General features: G+C 50.6%; 1 long non-coding RNA gene across 4 annotated transcripts in view; it reads left to right on the forward strand.

Annotated features, from left to right (window-relative positions):
• Positions 1-25816, forward strand: part of LOC100621315 — an 85441-nt gene that overhangs the window by 40690 nt on the left and 18935 nt on the right. For all 4 annotated transcript variants that reach the window (XR_002343626.1, XR_001303471.2, XR_002343627.1 and 1 more), the window contains exon 3: positions 4816-4875. This is a non-coding gene — a long non-coding RNA (uncharacterized LOC100621315). The remainder of the gene's footprint in view (positions 1-4815; positions 4876-25816) is intronic.

Here is a 25816-nt window from a genome sequence, read left to right on the forward strand (position 1 = left end):
AAGGCAATACAGTCAAAAAGACAGTCTTTTCAACAGATGGTGCTGGAACAACTGTGCAAGAACTAACTCAAAAGGGATCATGGACATACATGTAAAGCACCAAACTAGGATTTGGTGGTGACTTTTTAGATGCAAAACCAATGGCATCTGATCCATGAGAGAAGTAATTTTTAAGCTGGACTTCATTAACATTTTAGAAAAACTTCTGGTTTATGAAAGACAATGTCAAGAGAATGAGAAATCTCATACTGGGAAAAAATATTTTCAGTAGGCATATCTGGTGAAGGATTTTTATCCAAAATACATAAAGAGTTCTAAATTTCGTAAAAGAGCAACAATCGATTAACCAATAAAAATGTGCTTAATGAAAAAAATATTGAGAATAAAAAAACAACCCTATTAAAAATGGACCAAAGACACCTCACCAAATAAGATATACAGGGATATCCATAAGGATATGAAAAGAGGCTCCAATTTATATGTCATTATAGAAATGCAAATTAAAACAACAATGTGATGCTATTGCCTGTCTCTAAGGACAGCCAGAATCTGCAACACAGATAACACCCGGTGCCAGTGAGGCTATGGAGCAACAGGAGTTCTCCTTCGATTACGGGTGGGAGTGCAAAACGGTTCGGCCACTTTGGAAGATATTTTAGCAGTTTCTTCCAAAACTAAGCATACTTTTACCACATGATCGAGAAAACACATTCGTTGATATTTATCCAAAGGAGTTGAAAACGTGTCCCTACAAAAACCTGTTCATGGGTATTTCTAGCAGCTTTATTCCTAATGGCCAAAACTTGGAAGCACCTGAGATGTCTTTGAGCAGGTGGCTGGATAAATTGTGCTGTGTACAGACAATGGAATCTCACTCAGGGTTAAAAAGAAATGATTGTCAAGCAATGAAAAGACATAGGGGAACCTTAAATGCTTGTTACTAAAGGGAAGAAGCCGGTCTGAAAAGGCTGCGTGCCTCATGATTCCAACTGCATGACGTTGTAGAGAGCGTGAGACCTTGGGCACAGTGACAAGATCAGCAGTTGCCGGGGGCGGGGGAGGGAGGGTGAATACGGTAAAGCACAGAGGGCCTCTCGGGCAGCGCCACGACTCTGGGTATTGCTGTAAAGGTGAATTCATGTTACTGTAATTCGTACAACCCGTAGAATGTCCAGCACCAAGAGTGACTAGTGTAAACTATGGACTTTGGGCAATAATGATGTGTCAGTGTTGCCTCATCAGTTGACATGACAGTGAGGTAGGCTTGTCACCTGTAACAGAGGCACCACTCTCGTGGGAGATGGTGATAGTGGGAGAAGCTGTATGTGAGGAGGAAGTAAGTACGTGGGGGTGAGTGGGGATGTATGGGCGTGTATGGGGGTGTATGAGGTGTATGAGGGTGTATGGGGTGTATGAGGTGTATGGGGTGTATGAGGGTGTATGGGGTGTATGAGGGTGTATGGAGGTATATGAGGGTGTATGGGGGTGTAAGGGGTGTATGAGGTGTGTGGGGGTATATGAGGGTGTATGGGGTGTATGAGGGTGTATGGGGGTGTATGGGGTGTGTGGGAGTGTATGGGCGTGTATGGTGGTGTATGGGAGTGTGTGGGGTGTGTGTGGGTGTGTGGGGTGTATGGGGGTGTGGGGGGGTGTATGGGGTGTGTGGGAGTGTGTGGGGATGTGTGGGGGTGTATGAGGATTATGGGGGTGTGTGAGGGTGTGTGGGGGTGTGTGGAGGTGTATGGGGTATATGGGGTGTGTGGAGGTGTATGGGTGTGTGGGGGTGTATGTGTGTGTATGGGGTGTATGGGGGTATATAGGAGTGTATGGGCATGTGTGGGGGTGTATGGGGATGTATGGGCGTGTATAGGGATGTATGGGGGTGTGTGAGGGTGTGTGGGGATGTATGAAGGTGTATGGGGTGTGTGGGAGTGTATGGGCGTGTATGGGGGTGTATGGGGTGTGTGGGGGTATATGGGGTGTATGGGCGTGTATGGGAGTATATGGGAACTCTACTTTCTGCTCAAATCTGCTATGAACTTAAAACTGCTCTGAAAATAAAGTCTATGTAAAAGGGGAGATATTAATTAACCAACTAACTACCCGCCCCCAAAAAGATAAACATAAAAAGCCTTAGCCTTAACGCGTGGCTCATTGCTCTCAAAACCTCGCTTTGTCGGCATCCCATCACAGCCTTCTGCTGTAGCCAAAGCAGCCTGTTCAGGACCCCAAATATCCCTTGTTCTTCCCTCTGTCTTGCGCGCTCACAGCGTCTTCTCCCCCCTGCCCCCCGGACGCTGAGTCCTCTAATCCGTCCTCTCTTGGAACCGATGTTCGCCGCCTCTGAGCATCCCTGTATCTGTGCCAGTTGTCTGGCTCTTAGCACTGGCTACCCTGTGGTGTCAGGTAGAGTGTGTGGTTTTTATGCGTGTATTTAGCCCTCTACTGTGCATTCTTGGTGGACAGGAGCCTGGTCTTATGATTTGTGGCATCTCCTTCAGACTTGTTTGTATTTAATTAAGTGATTAAATCCGAGTATCAAAAGTTACCTTAAATTTCAGGGTGATAGGTGGCCTCAACTCTCCCACACAGCGAGATGCATCTCACAGTCCTCGGGGTCACTTGGTGGTTTCCAAGATGCTGAGCCCCTGAGAGTTGGTCTTCCCGCCTTGCTGGTGAAGGTCTCGGGCTCCGCGATGTTTGCGAAGCAGTGACTTTATTGTGGAAAACCTTTCGCAGCTTCTCTCTAATCTCCTCCTGGGGAGCGGGAAAATGAACCCATGTCTAAGTCTAAGGATCTGAATGCCTTTTTCTGGGGCAGCAAAGCTCTGGGTCCTGCACCTCTCCCCTTCCCTCAGAGCTCTAGAGCTGTGGTTCTCAACTGGAAGTACTGCAGGAGTGTCAGAATTTGATGGTGGCGATGGGAGAGGGTAGCGCAAAGGCGCCTCTGCTGACTCCCCCCCCCCCCGCCCCCGCCCACCCACGGTGATGGAGACTCACAGCTCTCACAGTCCAACCATTAGTGCAGGGGAATAGCTGTCTTCGCAACTAGCTGTGTCCCCCCGGGGACATCAGATGCCTTTTCAGTATACACCCTATCATGCAGGTGTTTCGGGTACTTTGCCCTTGCTGCAAATTATCCGAGCTATGAGCTCCATTTGATCCCTTTGGCAGTTCCAATCTTAAAATAGTCAATTGCGGAGTTCCCGTCGTGGCGCAGTGGTTAACGAATCTGACTAGGAACCATGAGGTTGCGGGTTCGGTCCCTGCCCTTGCTCAGTGGGTTAACGATCCGGCGTTGCCGTGAGCTGTGGTGTAGGTTGCAGACGCGGCTTGGATCCCGCGTTGCTGTGGCTCTGGCGTAGGCCGGTGGCTACAGCTCCGATTCGACCCCTAGCCTGGGAACCTCCATATGCCGCGGGAGCGGCCCAAGAAATAGCAACAACAACAACAGCAAAAAGACAAAAAAAGAAAAAGAAAAAGAAAAGATTTACAAGGAGATCCTGCTGAGTAGCATTGAGAACTTTGTCTAGATACTCATGTTGCAACAGAACAAAAGGTGGGGGAAAAAATGTAATTGTAATGTATACATGTAAGGATAACCTGACCCCCTTGCTGTACAGTGGGAAAATAAAAAAAAAATAAAAAATTAAAAAAAAATTAAAATAGTCAATTGCGCATCGTTCTGTAGAGAAGTCTGTGTATCCATAACAATATGCCATGTGGCTGTGTCTGTCCTTGTGCATCTGCATAATTATACAGGATTTTGATATCATGTGTGCCATGTGTATGTATTATGGATGCAGGTACACACATGTGTGACATGCTAATTGAGTTATTCTAAAAAACACAAGTATTTTGCGAGCTTCAGAAACACATGCTAAGTTTGTACATCTACAAACTGCTGACAAACAGCGCCCTTTCAAACAGAGAGAGCAGTTTAATAGCAGTGTTAGAGAGCTGGCAGTTTCTCTGTTAGAATCATTAATTAGGGACGGGCTCTCCCAGAAGCCTCTGAGGGCAGAAGGTACATGGAGAGACTGTCCCAGCCGCACGCTGCATGGTGACTCTGTTCCGGGCACAGGTGGGCTGGTGAGGAAACTGGATGGACAGACGATGACGGACGGCTCCATGATGCCAGCATCAGCTCATTCGCCGTCTGTCGGAGATTTTGATGGGTGTTCCGGTGACAATGCGGAACGCACACAAGGGTTACTCCATCTAACTGCAAAGGCCACTGTAAACAGAACTGGCATCATGGCTGTGAATAAACCTCGACTGTCACTGGAAGCAGAGGCGTTTGGATATTGGTGCTCTTGCTGGAAAAGGATGATTTGTGTGCTCTTGGGCCATCACCAGAAGCTGAGATAACAATGGTTTCGTGGTGGAAATCATTAATAAAGAAAGAGCCCGGCCAGCGTGGTGGGAAGTGAGAGGCCACGAGGCCATTTGGGATCCCCGAGTGCGCAGTGATGTTCCTCCGTTCTGAGAAAGACGGTGTCAACAATTTCAAATTCCCTCGGATCCCAAACCCGCTCTCCAAATGATTTCAGACTTGCTCGTTAGGGGTTCAGATAGTGGCCACTGAAAATGCATTTATTATAAAGAAAAAGAAAATAGATTTATTTAGGCTGTGTGTCCACAACCAGCTGAGTTTAATGGATAATCAGGTTTGGATTGGAAGAGAGAGAGAGAGAACGAACATGTCTGGAGCACCTGTTATATGCCAGGGACTTCATGTTTGTGATTTTATTTAATTCTCATGACAACCCTGTTAAATGAGACGTAAATGAGATTATTTCCCCCTTTTTTCAGGTGTCGAAGTCACTGAGCCCGAGGAGATGACGTGACTTCAGGATGAACGCGGTGCAGCTGGTAAGTGGAGATGATTCTGTTCAAACTTTGTTCCACATGGTTCCAAAGTTAATTTTTTTTTTAAACCATGGCATTACACTGCCTCTCCGGTTGTCTGCCGTGCACACTGGGGGAGCCTTTAAGGATTACTGACTATGGACAGGTGCAAGGGCCCCAGAGATTCAGCTGGGCTCTACTTAGATGAAGACATCCAGTTTTAATAGCACGATTGGACACATTTTTTTTGTGTGTGTGTGTGTCTTTTTAGGGCTGTACCTGCGGCATATGGAGGTTCCCAGGCTAGGTGTCAAATCGGAGCTGTAGCTACCAGCCTACGCCACAGCCACAGCAACGCCAGATCCGAGCCATATCTGTGACCTACACCACAGCTCATGACAACGCTGGATTCCTAACCCACTGAGTAGGGCCAGGGATCGAACCTCCGTCCTCATGGATGCTAGTCAGATTCATTTCCACTGAGCCATGACGGGAGCTCCGACACTGACATATTTAAAGTGTATACTTCTCAGTTTCTCTTTTTTCGGGGTGGGGGGATATCTGTGCTTTAATATGGGGGCATTGCTGCACATGATGTGAGGGGTTAAACTAATGATCTATAAAATCCAATCAAAATTGTTTTGAAAGAGTGCATATGTTGTATTAATCCACTTATATAAAGCTCAAAAACAGATCAAACCAATTGAAACTGTTAGAAATCGATTTAATGTTCTATAATAACCTATGTGGGAAAAAATAATAGCTGCATGTAGATGTGTAAGTGATTCACTTTGCTGTAAACATGAAGCTCTATGACACTGTTAAGTCACCTCTCCCACAATAAAAATAGAGAGATCAGGATGTAGCTACGTTTGGGTAAAATTGCAAGTGGACACCAGGGGGCCTGGGGTGGCGGTTTCCTCTATTTCTTTCTTTTTTTTTCCTCCTTTATTTATTTTTTAATTTTATTTTTACTGTAGTATAGTTGATTTGCAGTGTTGTGTCCATTTCTGCTGTACAGCACAGGGACCCAGTCATGCACATGTGTACACTTTGTCTCCTGCTGTCTTCCGTCATGTTCTATCCAGAGAGATGGGATACAGTTCCCTGGGCTGTGCAGTAGGACCTCATTGCTTAGCCACTCTAAATGGAATAGTTTGCATTCTTCATCTGGATGCTGGTTATACCAGTGTGTTCACTTTGTGAAAATGTATTGAGTTTATAAACGTATGATTTGAACACTTTCCTGAATGTGTATCGTACTGTAATAACGTTTTCCAAACAAAAAAAAAAAAAAAAAAGAAAACGGCATATTTTTTTTCCTTAAGTGATTCAAATTGGATGCTTACATGATCAGTTTTCATACTTTGTGGCTTTGTGCAACATCGTTCTTGGGTGAAGCTTATAGTTGGAGCTCTTCTCTTTGAGTTTGGAGGTTGTAGCCGGGGCTACGGGCCTGCCTTTGTGTGAGTGAGTGTGCGTATCTTACTGAAGTGGGCTCTTCTCCTAGAAATGGAGTCAGGCCCGTATTCTTTCTTGCTCTTCTCTGTCAAAGTCTTGGAAAACCTGGGTGGATACAGGCTGCTCGTGACTTTTATACCAGCGGAGCTATCCGTTGGTGACTCCTGTGTGAATGGGAGTGGCAGGCACCCTCCCCTCAAGAACTAACTTCCCCAGCCAAGATACCGAACTCCTTCTTACCTTGTGTCTCCTCCACCCCAACCCTCCTCAGCTCTGCTCATTGCCAGGCGCCAGTGCAAGAGCCATGGGGTTGCCTGAGGAGGACGTATGTATCCACAGACACCCAAGGGGCTGATTCTGAGGGCTCTTGGCCCCATTTGCTCTGTTCACCCCATACCTCAAACATGCTTCCTACCTGAGGGCACGCATTCACGTTCATGATCCGGTCTGTTTTACCCACCAGATAACCACAAAGGAGATAGATCCTTGAAAGGCTGCACGGCATGGCCTTTGACAGCATAACAACCTCACTTCTAGATCTTTATTCTAAACAAGATCACCAGGCAAGGTGGAGAAGGTGTAGGTTTCTCGAAGTCTGGCTTGAGGACGACCAGCCTCAGTGTCACCTGCAGGGCATGGTGCCATGCTCCTGGGTCTTACACCCTTCTCAGAGAGGCAGAACCTCTGGATGCGAGGCCCATGCGTCCGTCTATTGAGAATGCGCTGGGTGATTCTGAGTCACATTACACTTTGAGGATCACTGATGTAACAGCAGGGATGCGGTTGCAACATCAGTTAAAAGAGGAACAAAAGGAGAGGGGCCCATACGTTCACTAGGCCATGTAGTTTTAATTTGTACATGTAATTAAAATAATTGACGATAATATTCTGTAGCTCTGACGATGTGATACAGACCCATATTCACTGATGTGGAAAAATGTTTATGGCATATTCCTGAATGACAAAAAGCAAGTTATCCTCCAGTGCATTATAATCTCATCACTTTTTTGTTTCTGAATATGTGTGTGGAGGATGCCAGGGTATCCGCAGCGCTGATCTCTGGATGATATGCTTAGTTTTCGTTGCTTTCCTCTGCATTTTCTGATTTTTTTCAATGAACATTCAAAACATCTTACTTTTATATTCTAATAGCTCAGTAAAGCTATTATTTGAAAACAAAGGGGAAGTATTTGATGTTTGATCTCCTAGGGAGATGTACTTCAGGTTCAGGGAAATTTGTGGCTGGCTAATTCAGAAGATAGCCGTGGCTGTGGATCCTTTGAAGATGAGAATTATCTAGAAGACCCCTCTCTGGGCCCATAGATCAGCCAACATTGCTGCTGGAGTAGAACCTTGTGAACATAACACAGGTTTTAAGGCTGAGGCTTTGTATCACAGGGATTTTTACTTAGTAGAACTAGTGCCTTTTGTGAAGGTGAAGAATGGTAAGGAGGGCTGAGAAATGCCTTCTCTGATTTGGGGAAGTGAATCTGGTGCTCAGAGAAAGAGTGCCTCTTGCACATAGGAGAAGATTTGCAGCAGTGGAAAAAAAGGATTGAAAAAAATGATGGGTCATCGAATTTCCGTTGTATCCTGCTTTTCTACCTCTTGCCCTTCAAGCCCCCCCCCTTTATTCTTCAGCTTATTATTGTGATGAAAGGGAGACAAAATGAGATCCACTGCAAAGTCTGGTATTTTGCCTCTCAGACCAGCATCTTGCAGGTGCATTTTTCTTAACCCAATTCTGTTTTAAATGTTGTCAGAATGAACCATAATTGGTTGTGGTAAATGACACTGGAACCACATTGCTACTCACTCTGGAAATGGTATGAGCACAGCAGGCTGCTGATCAAATGCATTTCTGCATTAAAACTATTACAGGCAGAATGCCTCGATGGCATTCCTAATAGTTTTCCAGGGTTTATGCTGAAAGGGTTCTGTCAATCAAGTCTGAAAACCAGCTTAGCACCCTGACTTGGGCTAATAAAATGCAGCTGGCAGGATCTCAGCTCAGAGGCCACTGTTCCCTGGTTCCAACATTATCAAACCCCGCTAAAAATGCCTCATTATAATTGATGCTCACCAATAACACACCTTTTTTAAAAAATGCAAAGAACACCTCCAGAAAAAGTCTTTGCCTTACCCAAAGCCTGCCAGGAGAGAGACACATATCAAAGACAGCTAAGAAGAAGTGGGACAGGCTAAATGCATTTTCGCAGGTACCCTGGAGACTGACTTGGTGCAGATTCTGACTTTCTTAGGTGGTTTGCAGTCAGGATAATGCACCACAAATCAATATAGAAATAGGAATATGGCCCAGATCATATGCTTGTGAAGGGGGCTCTGATGGCATTGTCACCAGTAATAAGAAGATGAGAATTCCAAATGAAAAAATGTATTTTACTAAGGGAAACAGGATGACACAATGCAGAACGCCTGTGACAACTGATAGGCCAGTTAAGAGAGTAAAAACCCTCTTGAATCACTGGGTCACGGCCTGGCTGTGAAGCCCCCAAACCACCATCTCTTAGTTCTTCTGTGACTAAGATGTCTAGGCCAGTTGGTTCCAGTTCTCTTGTCCCTGCCATCTTGGGCAGAGGCACCCAGACTAAAACAATCCACGTTAAAAGCACATTAGGGAGGTCACAGTGCTGGAGTGAAGCTGGATGGTTCTCAAATGCGTTCTGCTTTCTGGAAAGTTTCCGCTGGCCGACCCTGAGGAAGGAGAAAATGGATGAAACAAACAAAGCCTGAAGTGAGGAGCGAGTTTTCCCACCCTGGGGACTCTCAGTGTGGTGGCATATCACTACGGTATCTAAGAAAGTAGGCAACCGAGGAAGAAACATCACTGCTTATACGTCAGTGCTGTTTCTTTAAGGGTTTCTACTCAGAAGCAGCAGGGTGGGTTCATGGGAAGGAGAAGGAAGCAGTTTCCCACGGGTGGCAGGCTTTCCCACGGGTGGCAGGCTTTCCCACCGGTGGCAGGCTTTCCCACCAGAGGTGGGGCTGCCATTAAGGAAGTTTGAATGAGGCACTTCGGGCATTGTCTTCTTAGCAGGAACAGGTGGCCCTGGATGGAGTTCCCTGGTGGCCTAGCAGTTGAGGATTTGGTGTTATCACTGCTGTGGCATGGGTTCGATGCCTGGCCAGGAGCTTCCACGTGCTGCAGGCACAGCCAAACCACCCCTCCCCCAAACAAAACAAAAAACCAAAATGGCTCTGGAGGCTATGGGGTCACATAGCATTAATATGAGGAAACGCTTAATTCTATTCTGTTTGCTCAGATTTCTTTCCAAATATTAATTGCCCGAATTTCCCTGGTCAAGTGAGAAAAATAAGTGTAGACAGATTTTTCATTTGGTTGTTTTATTACGTTGGTGTGTATTCCTTCCATATGTGGTCTATATAGATGACACATTCCGGCACACATCCCCCAGGTGCAGGTGTGGTCTGTGCAGGTGAAATATTCCCACGCACATCCCGCACGTGCAGGTGCAGGTGCCGTGCATGCAGGTGATATATTCCAGCACACGTCCCCCAGGTGCAGGTATGGCGAGTGCAGGTGTGGTGAGTGCAGGTGATATATTCTAGCACACATCCTCCATGTGCAGATGTGGTCTGTACAGGTGATATTTCCAGCACGCATCTCCCAGGTGCAGGTGCGGTCCATACAGATGATATATTCTGGCTCATATCTCCCAGGAGTAGGTGTGGTGAGTGCAGGTGATCTATTCTGGCCCACATCCCCCAGGTGCAGGTGAGGAGTGGTGTCTCCTGCCCTCTCTTCAGACTGAGTCATGACTGGCATGTGTTGAGGGCTCGTTATGAGCTGTGTCTGGTACTGAAGCATCTGTAAACCCTCTCTCCTCGTGATGTATCACAACCCTGTGAGGTTGGTCCTGTGCATTTTATTCCCCGTGTACAGGGAGATCGAGCCAGAGGAAGGGTGAGCCACTTGCTCAAGATCAGCTGGCAAGGGGATTCTGACCTGGTCTATCTGTTGGCAAAGCACAGCTCCTTCACAGCCCTGTTCTGTCCCTTCTGGGCTGGGGTGCTCTGCCCTTGAGCCTCTCCCCATGTGAGTTCTTAGTGTCCTGTAGTTGGCAGGAATGGGTGCTCCATTTCCATCCCTGGAACAAGCCCTGGCTGCTTCTTTGATCCAGAGCTACTTTGAGAAATTGTTGACACCAAAGTGATAGGGACAGCTTGCCAAGGAAAGAGCTCTAGCTTTAAGGTCAGAGAGATCTGACTCTCAATCTTGGCTCTCACACTTACTGTCTGCGTGACCTGGGCCAGCTGTGACTGCCCAGCTCTGTATTCGACATAGAGATTTAAAAAAAAAAAAAAAATTCCTTAGAGGTATTACGAGCCTCGGATGGTACTCAGCCTCTGTGCTACTGAAAAGGTGACACATTTCAGGGGCAGGGGAAGTGAGAATACAATGAGTGTGTTTAGGAGAAAAACAGAGCAGAGTTCCTAAAAATCCAGTGATAATTGGAGTTTCCCTCATGGCTCAGCAGTAACAAACCCAACTAGGATCCATGAGGATGCGGGTTTGATCCTTGGCCTCGCTCAGTGGGTTAAGGATCCAGTGTGGCCGTGAGCTGTGGTGTAGGTCACAGACATGGCTCGATCCCACGTTGCTGTGGCTGTGGTGCAGGCCGGCAGCTGCAGCTCTGATTGGACCCTTAGCCTGGGAACCTCCATATGCCATGGGTGCGGCCTTAAAAAGACAACAACAACAACAAAAAAAACCAACAAAACAAACAAAAAGTGAGCGATCATTGTGGCACCCACCTCTCCCAAGCAGACAGCGCCAGTGGGTCTTGGCATCATTTTGTGATGAGCCTGGATTCAGAATTGGAATTCTTCGCAAAGGTTCCAGGCCATTCCCTGGAGACGTCACCCATTCGCCACCACAAGCACAGGTACGTAAAAAAGGAACTGCACTTTTAGAGCAGTAAAACGGGACGGTAAAATGACTCAAGAAGAAAGAAAGAGTGGAACTGTGAAAATGGAGCATTGCTTCTTCCCAATTGATGTAAAACATTGAAATGATCCTTTTCACGTTAATAGAACATAGATCTCATGGCAGGAGTGACTGCCTCGGCTGGAAACCAACGTTGGTGGTGGGCTCACGTAGATTATCCCCTAGAAGCCTCGTCGTAGCCCCAGTACGATAAGGTTTAGTAGCCCCAGGAGTCAGCCAAGGAAACTGGGGCTCAGAAAAGTTGAGTAATTTGCACAGGATCACACAGCTCTTGATTGGGGTTTGGAACCAAGGGGTACTTAGCACCAAATGCTGTCACCTTTCCACAACACCAGCCTGGAGCCGTTCCGTGGTGAGTTCTGGGCTTGCTGCAAAGATGCAGAGGGCACCCCTGCTCCTCCGCTGCCCTGGCTGCCCAGCCAGGCCCTCGACGCACACAGCAGTGGGGCCTGGAGGCGGGTTCCCTGCAGAGTATTGCAGGAAATTTGATATTGGAAAACGTCACTTGAAAGGAAGTTAGATTAAAATGGGTTTCCCTCAGAGTTCCCTGGTGGCTGAGCCATTAAGGAGCCAGCATTGTCACTGCCGTGGCTTGGGTCACCAGGGTAGCACAGATTTGATCCCTGGCCCAGGAACTTCCACATGCCATGGATGCAGCCAATAAATAAATAAATAAAACGGGTCTCCCGAGTTCTGTAGTAGTTCAGGAAAAAAAGTTTGGATGGGACCCTTATCTTGGAAATGAAGCTAAAAGTTACAAAATCAGGTATATTCCAAGAATGGAGTCTGTGTAACACATTACCGCCAAACAGCGTGGTTATAAAACAGTCAAGTATTCCGCTCACTAATGCCGTGAGCCAGAGGCTGAGCCAGGGCTCCGCGACATCGCTTTCACTGGCTTCCAGAAATCCTCCCTCGGGCTTCCTCTTGTGGCCCAGCAGGTGAAGGACCTGACACCGCCTCTGAGGGGGTGGATCCGACCCCTGGCCTGGCTCAGTGGGTTGAGGATCCCGTGTTGCCATAAGTGGCGTAGGTTGAAGATGTGGCTCGGAGCTGGTGTTGCTGTGGCTGTGGCATAGGCTGCGGCGACAGCTCCGACTCGAACCCTGGCCTGGGAACCTCCATATGCTGCCGGCGGGGCAGTAAAAAGGAAAAGGGAGGAAGGCAGGAAGGGAGAAATCCTTTCTCGGCCAACCTAACCCTGTACCTCTAGGACCTCAGATAACAGTCATTTCGCTAAGGAGTTTTCCTGTCCCTCCCTCTCTGCCTCTTCTTTCCCCAACAGTGACGTCCCAGTTCTTCCCCCGAAGCACTTCCACCTCTTTTTCTCACTGCCTCCCGTGCCTCCGTCAGGATGACTGCGTCAGTGGCAGAGCTCAATCCAAGTTCCTGTGTCTGGTTTCTGTCTGGAGCCCCAAGGTGCCGGGGCCTGGCCCCTGCCCAGCAGGTCGAGCCTGTGCCCTGGAGGCAGAGCCAACCCTCTCTGCCAACAGGGGGGCTCTTGGCCTCTGCGTCCCTTGGTTTCCTCTTCCTGTGCTCTGCCCGTTTATGGGGACACTTTGCTGCTGTGAGTTCCAGTAGGAGAAGCCCCTTGGCTCCCTGCCTGACCCCGAGGCACTTAGGTAAATGCCAGAATCCCCTCACTCAGCTAGGCCCCCAGGCCCCTGCCTGGGACGGCCACCAGGTCAGGCCACCAGGTCAGGCCACTCGTCAGAACCTCTCCTGTCTCTCCCCTCACGCTTCCTTCTCCTCCAGTTCCCTGACTTGGGTTCGACCTTCCCCTTCACCCCGTCCACATCACAGCCGAGGGTTCGGGTGAATTTAACCAGAGGAATTCCTTGAACACCTTGAAACAAAGGCCTGAAGATCCTGGGACAATTTCACGCTAAAATCCTCCTTCATTCAACAAGTAATGCTGATGTTTCAGGCTCTGCGCCCCTGAGGCTCCAGCCCAGGTTGATGCTGGTACAGGAACCGCCTTGCCTGTCCTGCCGCCTTTAGCTGCCACCTCCCTCATCCTGGGGGCCACAGCCCCGCCCCAGGATGCACCCTCTGCAGTCTCATCCTCTGTCCCCTTCAGCCGGCCCGGCTTGCCCTCCGGTCCCAGTGGCTTTTCCTCGTCCTCTGTCCTCCGTGCTCGCCAGTGAGGTGCCTCCTCCCTTGCGCTGAATCTACCGCTGCACCCCAGCAGCTTCCTGAGGCCCTCAGGTGAGACTCCGTGTTCATTATTCATTTATTAATTAGTCAATTCACCAACCACCTGCACCTCGTACCCCGCCTAGAGACCACACGGCACTGGGGCAGAGCCTAGACTCTGCAGTGAGACCGAGTTTAAATCCTGGCTCTGCTCTGCCACCGACTAGCTGGGAAACCTCGGGAGTGTTGTTTCCTTCTCTGCGCCCCTGTCTCCTTCTCTAGAAAATTCGGGATAGTCATATTACCTACTTTACAGGGTTCCGAGGGGGCTCGGGAGTTAGGACGGCGCTTTACGCACAGGCATCCTCACCGCTAGCCCCGCTGCTCGTCGTGCTCAGTATCAGCTAATGGACCGTTGCTGCTGAGGTCCAGCACTGGGCCTGGAGCCGGCCTGGGTGGTGAACGGTGCAGATGTCCAGCAAATACAGGGAAGCAGGAGGACGGTAGCAGGCTAGTGGCGGGGCTTCCACGCGTAGCGGGAGAGACTGCAGCATCACCAGAGGGCTTCTTGAACACGGATTGCTGGACCCTCCCTGCGATAAAAGGTCCTCTTGCTGCTGGAACACGTGCTCACAAACTTAGCAGTTTAGAACAGCGCAAACGTGTTCCCTTGCGGGTGCGGAATTCCGAGGTCAAAAATGGGTCTGACGGGACGAAACTCAAGGTTTCCCTTCTGGAAGCTCTTGGGGAGAAGCGTCTTCTTGCTTTTTCCAGCTTCTGGAGGCCACTCCCCTTGCCTTCATTCCTTGGCTCGTCCTCTTTGGTCCTCGAAGCCAGCGATGGCTGGTCTGGTCTTGCTCAGGGTGAGATTCTCTCTAGTTCTGACTCTTGCTGTTTGCTTTTTCCCCACGTAAGGACCTTTGGAATTACCTTGGGCCTGCCTGGATAATCCAGGATATCCTCTTCCTTTTAAAAATCAGATGACAGGCAGTTTTAATTCCACTGGCAGCATCACTTGCCCGTAGCATGTAATATATTCACAGGTTCCAGGGATGTGGACATCTTTAGGCAGGGCCAGTATGCTGCTCACCTCACATATCCTCAGAGTTTTTGATTCATTATGTGTATTATGGGGCCAAGAACGTGCATTTCCAATGAGTTCTCAGATGACACTGTTGCTACTGAGCCAGGAGCACACTTTGAGAACCACTGGTTTAGAGACTCTAGCCATTCACCTCTTCATCCCTTCAACAGAGGTCTTGGATCTCTCCCTGATGCTGCCCATAAAAATAATCTAAAAATGAAAGAAAAGGAGTTCCCATTGTGTCTCAGTGGTTAACGAACCCGACTAGCATCCACGAGGGTGCAGGTTCCATCCCTGGCCTCGCTCAGTGGGTTGAGGATCTGGTGTTGCCGTGAGCTGTGGTGTAGGTCAAAGATGTGGCTCGGATCTGGCATTGCTGTGGCTGTGGGGTAGGCTGGTGGCTGCAGCTCCAATTCGACGCCATGCCTGGGAACCTCCATATGCCACCAGTGCGGCCCTAAAAGACAAAAATAAATAAATAAATTTAAAAAGGAAAGAAAAGGAAGTCAGTGATGTCGCATGGGGGCACACTGGTTCCGTGTGTGGGGTGACATTTAGCCCAGTAGAGCTAGCGGTGCAAAATGTTAAGCGTTCCCGGAGAAGAGAACCACCACCAGTGACCGGAGGGGTTACTCACAGAGGGGGTGACATTGAAACTGGGTATTAAAGAATAAAGAGATTTCCAGGAAGTTGAGGGCGGGAGGATTATTGCCGGGGTCGGGAATAGCACATGAAAGAGCGCGTGGGAGTAGTTCTCGGGGAGCGGGTCTGATGGCGCGTGGCCGTGGGAGAAGGGGTGGAACCGGCCACGTTAAGGACTAGTGTGCACCTGTTCGAGGTGCCTGCCCAGCCCACACGGTCCACACCAGCACAGCATTCTCATCACAGCCCTCCCGTCCCTGGTCCTCCCAAGGTGTGACCCTCAGGCTGTCTTCTTTTATCCACGTGACCTTTCTGGACCCATGAGCTAGCCAATCAGAATTCCTTTCTCACTGATGTTTTCTGAGAGATGTGAAGGGAGGTAGAATTGGATTGGGTGCCTGTGGGACAGTCATGTGCAGTGATGAGCATGTCATGAGGGCGCGGGGGCGTCTGCAGGGGGGTGGGACACAGTCCCAGAAGGGAGAGATGAGGTACTGCCGGCCGCCAGAAGAGCCCTTGAACTTGGGACATTGTCTACAACTGCCCTCATGTCTGGCTCTGCTTCTTGCCTCATAGATAGTTCTCTTGTCCTTCATGTCTTTGTCTGTCTCTTAAAAAAAAAAAAAAAAAAAAAAAAAAAAAAAACTTCTTTTAATACCTTATTTTTTAGGGCAGTTTTGGGTTCCCAGGAACACTGGGAAGACAGTACGAGATGTCCCGTTCCCTCCTGCCCCCCACCAGCACAGCAGCCTTATCACAGCCCTCAGCGGAGTGGTACATTTTTTTAAAAAATCAAAGATGAACCTACAGTGACACATCATAATGACTCAAAGTCCAACTTTGTTTCTTTGTAATGAACGCCTTTTTCTTAAATGAGATAGCATACATTTCTGTCTTTTCCCTTTCTTGCACCCAGTAATCATGAATACGAAGCGTTTAGGTTGTTATCTTGGCAGAAATGAGCCAGTCGGAATGTCTGAGGCAAACGACTCTTGGTTAGGTTTGTGTTTCAGAAAGATCTCTGGCTGCAGAGGGGAAGGGAAGCTGATGAGAGGCTCCAGCATTGGTCTGGGTGATGGAGGGTAGGAGCCTGAACTTGGCAGTGAGGGCAGAGGAAGGACATTCGGAGGGAGAATGGATGGGTCTCAGGATCTTGAGCTGCAGGGAGCCCCGGGGCAGAAAGAGTCAAGGAAAGTCCTCAGTGTCTGGTTCCAGGAATCGACAGAATTGCAAACGTGGTAATGGAGAAAGTGAGGACAGAATCGCGTTTGGGAGGGTAGACGTTAGGGTCGGTTAGAGACACAGGTGGCGTTTGAGGAGCCCGTGGCCGTGCCCAGTGGACGCTGACACTGGAGGGCAACAGCTGAGCTGGAATAAAGATGCATTCGGGTGGCATCCAGCTGATCCGATTAGATTCCAGAAGGAGTTTAATGCGAGAGGAAAAGAAGCAAAATGAGACACACAGAAAGGAGGGGAGCGCTAACCTGGATGTGCCAGAGGGGACAGGAGCCAGCCCAGGCACCTGAGACGAAGGGGTCCGAGGGGCGGAAGGCCAGCCCGGGGAGCGCCTCGGGGAAGCTGGAGAGGGAGAGGGAGAGGCCGGCGGGTGACTGTACAGCTCGAACCGAGCAGCAGAAGTAACGCCGGAAGTACTCACAGTCCTTGATGTTTGAGACCTCGCTGTCCTTCGGGAGAGCAGTTTCATCGAAATAGAGGCAGTGGGATAAGGCGAGGGGTGGTCTTGGCTGAGAGGCGGCTGGTTGCTAAGGAAGTGAGCCACCCCCGGAGACGCTTGGATGCCAAGGAACAGAAGCCGAAGGATGAAGACAGAGCAGACTGGGAAACCGACCCCACTTCTCTGCCCCCCTAAATCCACAGCCTCCAGGCAGCTCCTCCAGGCAGGAAAGAGAGTCCAGTTCCTGGCTTAATAAAATGGAGCAGAAGTGACATCGTGCCCGTTAGAGCCTCGTGTGATTTGTGTATTTCTGCTCTCTGTGTCTTAAAATCCTGCCCGGCCACCACGAGCCGGGCCGGTGCTAACTTGCCCGGTAGGTGATCAGTCACCTGCTTCCCAGGACTCAGAACCGGCAAATTGCCAGGCGTGTGAGTGAGGGCATCCCGACCCGCCCACCTCCGCCGCCCACCCGCCCGCAACTGCACATTCCTGCACCCGCGTCTCAGGCCCAGCCAGAGCCCGCCTGACCCAGATCAATGGAATTCATCCCCTTTTAGGAAAAACAGGTTTGTTTTTAATTCAGTGAGTTTTATTATATATATAGTTGTACCGCCAAATTAGATTGTGGTGATGCAGACGTCGGTTATTTTAAGCCACCGTTTTCCAGTACTTTGTCACCCAGGGGTAAGTCATCAGCTGGCTCAAGAGGCTGCTGGAAGGTTCCCATTGACTTTGGCACATCTGCAAGTTGTGGGGAAAAGACAGAGGAAAGATTTGAGAGGGAGGAAGTGACGGGGAGGTGACCAGAAGATCAGGTGGACCGTTAGTCTGGGACCAGGCAGAGGCCCCCCTTGGCTTTCAAAACAAGACAAGGAAGCAGGGATGGAGGAGAATATTCCCGCATCAAAATTCAGTGCATCGCTGGGACCTCAGCCCGAAACCGCGAACTGGGCGGTAGCTGCTCCAGCTGCATCACATGTAACACCCAACCCAAAATTAACACCCCGAGCTCATGCGTTTTCCGCATCTGTCACAGCGAAGGGGGGTCCGAGACAGAGTTCCTTTTGTTTTCACTGGCGTGTCAAGTGCCGCAGTGACAGCAGAGGAGTAATCTTCAGTTTGTGTATAACGAGGTCTGAAATTTCCGTCTCTACACATTGATCATGAATCTTATTTCACTAGATAAACTGACAGCAGAGTCTCAGGTACTTCAATAAAATTTTGAGAAAAAAAAAAACACAACCGCCCACGTCTGTGGGTCCCCCCCGCCCCGCGCAGTCACTTTTATGATTGAGTTACTTTGTCTCTGTGCACTTGTTTCCAGTTTCATCTGGATTCCTCACCACCAAATCGCTCCTGAATCCTACACGCATCCTCGTCTGTCCTGAGAAATGATGCGGCGGGAGGCGGAAGAGCTGGGTTCTAATCTTGATCACACCGACTCCCTTAACTTCAGTTTCCTTATCTGAAAAATGCCTTCCTCCGACAAATCCCGGGTATTTACCATGTGCCAGGCACTGTGTAAGTTCCTAGGCTATAGCTTCATGAGGAAACAAAAACAAGAAACAAAAAACCAGACCCCTGCCCTCAGGGAGCTACATTCTAGAGAAGCCAGACCATGAAAACACGTGCAAGAAACAGGAGAGGGTGACGGCAGGAGGTGAAGGAGTCCCCATGAGCGCCCCTGAAAGCACGTCCTCAGCCTTTCCCCCCACAGCCCGTTGCTGTCCTCTGGCCTCAGAGGGGGTTTGTGACGCACACCAGCTGCAGGCCAGTCCTGCCTACGATTCTTTGAGCGAGTCCCACGGGCTTAGGAACAAGAGCCTGTCGCCTTGGCATTTACTTTCAGGGACGTGCCATCCAAGGGGCCAGTTCTGTGTGGTGCCACGCATCACATGTGGGTGTTTCCTTCCCCCTCTGCACGGGGCGGTTAAAGCTGGCAAGCGGGGGTCGTGTGTGTTTGTTTGTTCGGGCTGCACCTGCAGCATGTGGAAGTCCCCTGGCCAGGGACTGAACCTGGAGAGCCAGTGACCATGTGACCCTTAACCCGCTGTGCCACAGGAGAACTCACAATGTGTTTTTTTAAAAGTCGGGCCTCTGGAGGAGGTAACCCCCGTTTCTGAGCACCCCCTATGTGCCAGGCGCTTTGCACGGTCCATTTCCTGGCCTTTCCAACTCTCCCCCTGCCTCTGAGGCCAGCGTTTTCCCGATTTACAGACAAGGCATCAGAGCTTCACAGAGTTTTGGGAAGGCACCTGCAGTCGCATCGCTGGTAAGCGTCAGGAGCAGAACTGGATTCCGCTGTACACACTGCGTTCCCTCCCAAGTTCCCTTTCGTCTGGCTGGAAACCCTGCGTGTACAGGAGACACCTAGAGAGGCATCCTAAGGCAGGTGGCACGGGGGTTAAGGACTCGAACTCCGGCACTGTGACAGCCCCAGGGCAGATTCTAGTTCGGCCGCATCATCGCTGATCACGGGCAAGGTGACTCAACATTTCCGGCCTTCCCTGCCCTTATCCGTGAACTATGGGTGAGCAGCCGTCTCATAAAGTTTGAGGAGTCGGTGGAATAATTCATATGATGTGCTGGGCACAGTGACTCTTACACAACTGCTAAGATGTGTTAACAGTTAGTCTCAGGTGTTGATGAATTTTTTGTGTACTTTTATGTATTCATAATCTCCGGGAGACTCAGAAGGAGACGAAGGGAGCAGGTCACGCTGGAGTCCTGTCGCGACTCAGTGGGTTAAGCACGCCACCAGGATCCATGAAGAGGCTGGCTCAGTGGGTTAAGGATCAGGCGTTGCTGTGAGCTGTGGTGTAGGTCGCAGATGCAGCTCTGATTCAACCCCTAGCTTGGGAACTTCCAAGTGCCGCAGGTGTGGCCCTGAAAAGAAAAAAAAAAAAGACAGGGAAGTGGCCACCGAGCGCCTCTGAGATGAGAACTGAGGAGCTGGAACAAAAAGACCTCACCTTTCACTCAGATTATTTGTACACTATGTACGTTTCAAAGTTGGACCATATGATATTACTTATTCAAGCCAAAAAAGTAGATTTTTTTTTCTTTTTAGGGCCGAACCCACAGCATATGGATGTTCTCAGGGTGGGGGTCAAATCGGAGCTGCAGCCGAGGGCTCCGCCGCAGCCACAGCAACGTGGGAGCCGCATCTGCAGCTACGCCACAGCTCACAGCCACACCAGGTCCCTAACCCACTGAGCCAGCATCTTCAGGGCTCAAACCTGAATCCTCTGGGATACGAGTCTGGCTCATTACCGCTGAGCCGCCATGGGAAACTCCTAATTAGACAATGTTTAAAATACTCTTATTACCACTGTAAGGAATTTGGAATGAAGACGCCCTCAGCAGGGTAGTCTGAATTGGAGGAGGTTTGTAGGAGGAGATGAGTTGAGCGGGGCCTTGAAGCAGGTGTAAAATTTTGATGACGGAATAAAAACTGGGAGGCCTTTTAAGGGAACGTTTCTTGCAACGTCATAGAGCAGGACTGAGTAGCCGGCGAGTGTAACTCCTTAGTAACTGCTCTGTGGTGACAGTCATTCCGGGTGGAAGAGAGTGGCCATCAAGTCCTAGAGTGGCACAGACAGCGGGTCGGTGAAAAACTGCCACAGCGCCAGCCGCCTCAGACACGAAGACTCAGAAAGATTGCTGATCGCAGCCGATGCCGTGAGCCCTGCTGCCAGAATTATTCTGGTTCAACAATCCAGATTGAGCTGGAGGAGCCTCTGACACCCGTCTCTCTGCCTGCAGGTCAGCTGGCTCCAGGCCTGAGGCCGTCACCCATCCAGAGGGATTGCCCCCAGGACAGCAGGGTCTGCTCCGTCCCTTGGATTTAGGGCCACGAAACCCATCAGGCAGCTCACCAGTCCCGATGACCCACCATGAAACACACGGAGAGAAGAGCAGGACACGGAGTCTGTGCAGGAAGCAGCCGGAAGCCCTCGCTGACAGCATCCCCGGGACAGGCCCGCTGTGAGCCCTGCCCGCCCGACTGCAGCACAGGTCGCCCCTCCCTAGAGAGGCTTAGACGGGGCGGCAGGCGGCATCGGTTCAGACAGTGGGCTCTGCGCTTGTTAACAGAGTGAGGAGAGTTTGGGGCTCAGGCGGACCTGGGTTTGCATGTTACTCTGCCACTTTTTGTAGAACGCCTTGGTAACACTTTTTTTTTTTTTTTCTGTCTTTTGTCTTTTTAGGGCCGCACCCGCAGCATATGGAGGTTCCCAGGCTAGGGGTCAAATTGGAGCTACAGCTGCCAGCCTACACCACAGCCACAGCCACAGCCACGCCAGATCTGAGCCATGTCTGTGACCTACACCACAGCTCAGGGCAACGCCGGATCCTTAACCCACTGAGCACTGAGCGAGGCCAGGGATCGAACCTGCAACCTCATGGTTCCTAGTTGGATTCCTTTCTGCTGCGCCACGACAGAACTCCCGGGTAACACTTTTAATATCTCTGAGCCTCAGTTTTCGTGTCTGCAAAATGGACCCACACCGAGGCTTTGAAGAGGATGGCGTGCAACAGCGTCTGAAAAGCACAAGCTGGGTACTCCTCTTTACGGACAAAGAGCAAGATGTGGGGCCCAAAAGGGGCCCGATGCGCCAGGAGCTGTAGTCAGAATTAGCCCTTGTCTCAGGCATCAGCCTCGACAGCGACGCCGTTTTCTGGAGCTGGGATTCCAGCGGGGAAGGACCGAGAAGGAAATGGAGAATGACCGGCAGCCAGGCTCTGGCTCTTGCACGAGAAAAGTCGCTCTAACTCATTTTCAGACAGTGTTGCTCTCCTTCTTCAAACACTGGGGCCGCGAGGCGTTCTGCCAAAGAAGTCAGCCGCCTGGCAGATATTTTAAAGTGACTCTGAGACCGAACGACAGGCCATTTGCGCCATATGCCGCTGACACGTTAATCTAGGCAAGGATGCTCCAGGCACCGGGGGACACCCATGCTGAAATGCCACTGAGGCAGGCACACCAGCTCCAGCGGCAGAAGGTCATCAGTGCAAACAGCGAGGGCAGCCAAGGAGAGAGAGGCGGAGAGCAGCAAACGTGGGTCTTCCCGGACCGGACAGATGAGTGTCAGCTCCTTTTACACACATTACACGCTGTGGCCACCAGCCCCATGCCCCTTCTGTCCATTGGCAAATTCTGGGCGATGCCCAGGCCCACAGAATATGCCCTCCTGTGTCCCTGCGGTTTCACTGTAAAAAGCACGTGGCTGCCGAGCGCCTCCAGCAGCTGCCCCAGTGTCAGACGTGGCAGGATCCAATTTGGTGGGAGCACTCTGGGCCTTTGGTCTCCCTCTCCCCTTTGCCCAGCCCTGTTTCTTGGTTCCTCGGAGCAGTAATGAGCTTCTCCACCCCAGCGTGAGGACGGGCTCACAGCCAGCACATGAAAAAGGCTGAGCTCGTGTGGGGCACCTACTCTATTTCATGGGCAGATCACACATTTCTTTATTTCCTTCTTCTGTGATGCAACCACGCTAATGATTTTTTTTTTTTTTTAAAGTAGGAAGGAGGCAGCACTGTGACTTTCTGGGGGAAAAAAAAAGTCACCCAGCAGGATAACTGCATAAAAGGAACTAGGATGAAATGCCTACCCACTCTTGTCATTGGCCCCAGTGATTTTCCAGGAGCAAAAGGATCATTCTACCTTAGGAGATTTTAATAAACCAATAGAGTCGCTGCCTCCACTATTTCCTTCCAGGCAAATGAAACTTAAAAAAAAAAATCAGTTCTTGGTGTTCTCTGGTGGCTCAGCAGGTTAAGGATCTGGCGATATCTCTGCTGTGGCTCAGGCCACTGCTGTGGTGCAGGATCAATCCCTGGCCCCGAGACTTCCGCATGACCCAGGTGCAGCCAAAAAAAAAAAATCAGCTCTTCCTGTTACCAGTGGTTATTTTTCATAATCGGGAGTCTCTGAAAGATCATAAAACTAAGATGAGGGCCCCAAAGAACATTTTCTTCAGTGAGGCGTTCAGAGGTGTCCTTGTTGGGTGTGGGCTCTGGCATCAGCCCTTGATTCAAATCCCGAGCCTGTCCCTTACTCAGGAGTGACCATTGCCAACCCACTCACACCCCCGCCCCCGGGTCTCTGTTTCTTCATCTGCACGCTTGTATAGACGAACCCCGTCTTCCAGGGTTGTTATGAGAATGAGAGAAGGTTTGTGTGTAGCTGGGAGCTTTCTCGGGCATATGGTCAGGGTATCTGCGTTAAAGTGCTAGGTCTGATCTTGGGAGCCCCAGGTAACTTATCATTTTTAATGGAGGGAAATTATATCGACGAATTCTTAGCAAACACTAAATTGATGTTTTCATCACAAAATCATGGGTACCTTCTGAGCCTTTCCACTAGACCCACTGTGCTGCGTTCGGCCTTAGAATAGATTTGTAAGAAGCAGGAGAGTTGGCTTTCGCTCAGGACGAGCTTCAGGTCATCTCCAGGGAACAGCAGCGTGGCTGGCAGTCTAAGACCCGGTATTCAGCACCTCCACGCCTTTGCTCCGCACACCCTGAAACCCCAGCTTGAAGGAGACCTAGACGCCCCATTGCTTCAGTCTCTTGACTGGTTTCCCCACACGTGCCCTTGACCCCTGCAGCCAATGCACAGAGCTCCAGGGGTCCTCTACCATGTCGGATACATCGCATCATCTCAGAGTTTGCTGGTGGCTCCCGGTCTCAGACGGAGTGAAATCCAGAGCCCTGGCTCATGGTCTGGGCTCCAGGGACCTTCCCGATCACGTGTCTTACTGTGCCCCCCTTTGCTCACCCCTTCCGGCCACGCCAGCCTCCTCAGACACACCGGCCCTGCTGTCTCTCTGGAATGTTCTTCCTCGTGTGTCATGTGACGTACTCTTCACTGAGGCCCCTGCTCAGATGTCACGTCATTAGAGAAAGCGTCCCTGCTCTCTCTTTTCCGTCACCCCCCGCCCCCGCTCTTCTCTGTCCCCTCCCTTGACTTTATTTTGCGTCACAGGCCCTCAAGACTTACTCCAGGGAGGGCAGCGTAAGGAGCCCGAGTCCTCCCCCCCGGCTGGTCTCCAGGCCCTTACTGATAGTTGCCGTCTTCACTGCCCCCCCCCCCAGTCTGGATTTCCTGGACTCTTTGCCAGCGTCGCAGCTGGCCCAGGTTGCGTTCTAGGTGGGGTGACTTAGGTCTGTACCCCACGGGGTCTGAGTTCCTTTAGTCCTTTTGGGTTGAGGTTGCTGCGGTTCCCATCCCGCCATGGTCGGGTGTGGCGTTCTCACCGAGAGGTGACCCCGAGTCCCTGAGTCCTAGACCTGTTCGCTTCTGTCCTGCACCCCTGGTTCCTCACAGTCAGGGTCAGCTGCCCTTCCTGAAGACCGCACAAGTGGGTCGTTACCGAATGATGGTGAAAGGGGCCGATCCTGTTTCCACCCCTGAATTCCTGGACCCACATATTCTGGCTATTAGAGAATCACCCTCCTGCATGCTGGAGGGTGCAGTCCAGGCGCGTTCCCTGAGACTTTAAAAGGCCACTCCATTATTCTACTAGGCTGGCTCCCCCCAGGTGATAAAGTGCGTGGGTGGTCAAAACCCATCAGTCGTACTGCCAAATGCCTATTGTCACACGCCCCCCTTACCATTACTGGGTCCCATCACCCTGGGGCGTGTTGCGTGGGATCCTGTCTCAGGAAAGAAGGCCTGTACATCCCGGGGTTGGCGGCAGCACTGAAGGCAAAGAAGGTAAAGCCATGTCTCAAGTAGGCATCACTTCCAGTTCGGGCATTTGGTCGGATGTGCTCAACGTGCCACCTCGTCCCTAGCTGGTCTCCTGAAGGACGCTGCCTTATCGGGCTGGTCTGCACTGCGGGCGGGATGGAGTCGGGTCATGACCGGAGTACATCAGCCTTGGTGAAAGGTAGGTGGTCCTCTGGTGTCCAGACCCTGGCTCTGCCCTGTCACCGTGGTCATGGCATTCATGCCCACTGCCCAGGTAGTGCAGGGCCCAGGGAGAGGCTCGCTGACCTCCTGAGCCAGGTCCCCCTCCCTGCTTGGTGGTTGATTCACCGCGGAGGATGCTTATGGCGTGGACAGGGGAGTTGGTCCGCCGCGGAGATGCTTGCCCTCAGTGCCTCTCCTCAGAGTCCACCCACTCGCCTCTTCCTCAGCCTTCCTCGCAGAGAAAGCCTGTGAATACGGACACACTCATCCCTGGAGGGGCCGTTTAGAACTGTCTTAGCCTTGTCTACACAAGGGGCAGGAGAAAGCCGCTCTCCTCACCCGTTTGCATCCCCATTGGTCAGGATTGCCCTGAAGGGTGTTCATCCCTCCGAATGTCCGGGTTTGCGTATGTGTGAGTGCCAAGCAGACCCCCGCGGATCTCCTGATAGGTTGTCAGAGAAGCTCCAGCTAGACAGTGGAGCAGATGCGTGGTCCAGCTGAGGCGAGAGGCCTGCCTGGTTATTCCTGGGCACAGCTGGTTGGAGCAGCAAAAGCTGGAGTAAAAGGTGGCTGAGAGGATATGAGACGAAGCCTGAGAGGCGTCTGAGGTCCCCTCAAAGCCCAGGGTGGCGGGGGCAGGCATGATGATAACAATGTGTTACATTGCGTGTTTCAAATAATTAGATAATAGCATATTAAGAAATATGTGCTAATTGTATGGTGCTGCCAACAAAGGCAAAAGTTGTCAGCAGCGGAAGAGATCAATGTGGCCCGAGCTGGCAGAAAAAGAGTTAGAGCCTTGCTTGAAGCGTGGCTGGTGGGGAGGCTGAGGATCCTGGGTACAGAGTTAAGGGGGATTGAGAATTCCCTGGAGAGGAGTGGGAGTCAGGGGTAGGAAAGAGAAACCTAGACAGCTGAGGGTTCAGGGGGTCCCTTGGTTCAGATGCTGCCTCCTGTGAGATAGACTGCCATCTTTGTGGCAATGCCACATACCCCGAGGTTAAATAAACACACTTTGGAGCGAGTCAGATCTGCTTTGCATCCTAGCTCTCCTTCTTGGGC

The sequence above is a fragment of the Sus scrofa genome, chromosome 4, assembly GCF_000003025.6.
Source record: "Sus scrofa isolate TJ Tabasco breed Duroc chromosome 4, Sscrofa11.1, whole genome shotgun sequence".
NCBI classification, from domain to species: Eukaryota; Metazoa; Chordata; class Mammalia; order Artiodactyla; family Suidae; genus Sus; species Sus scrofa.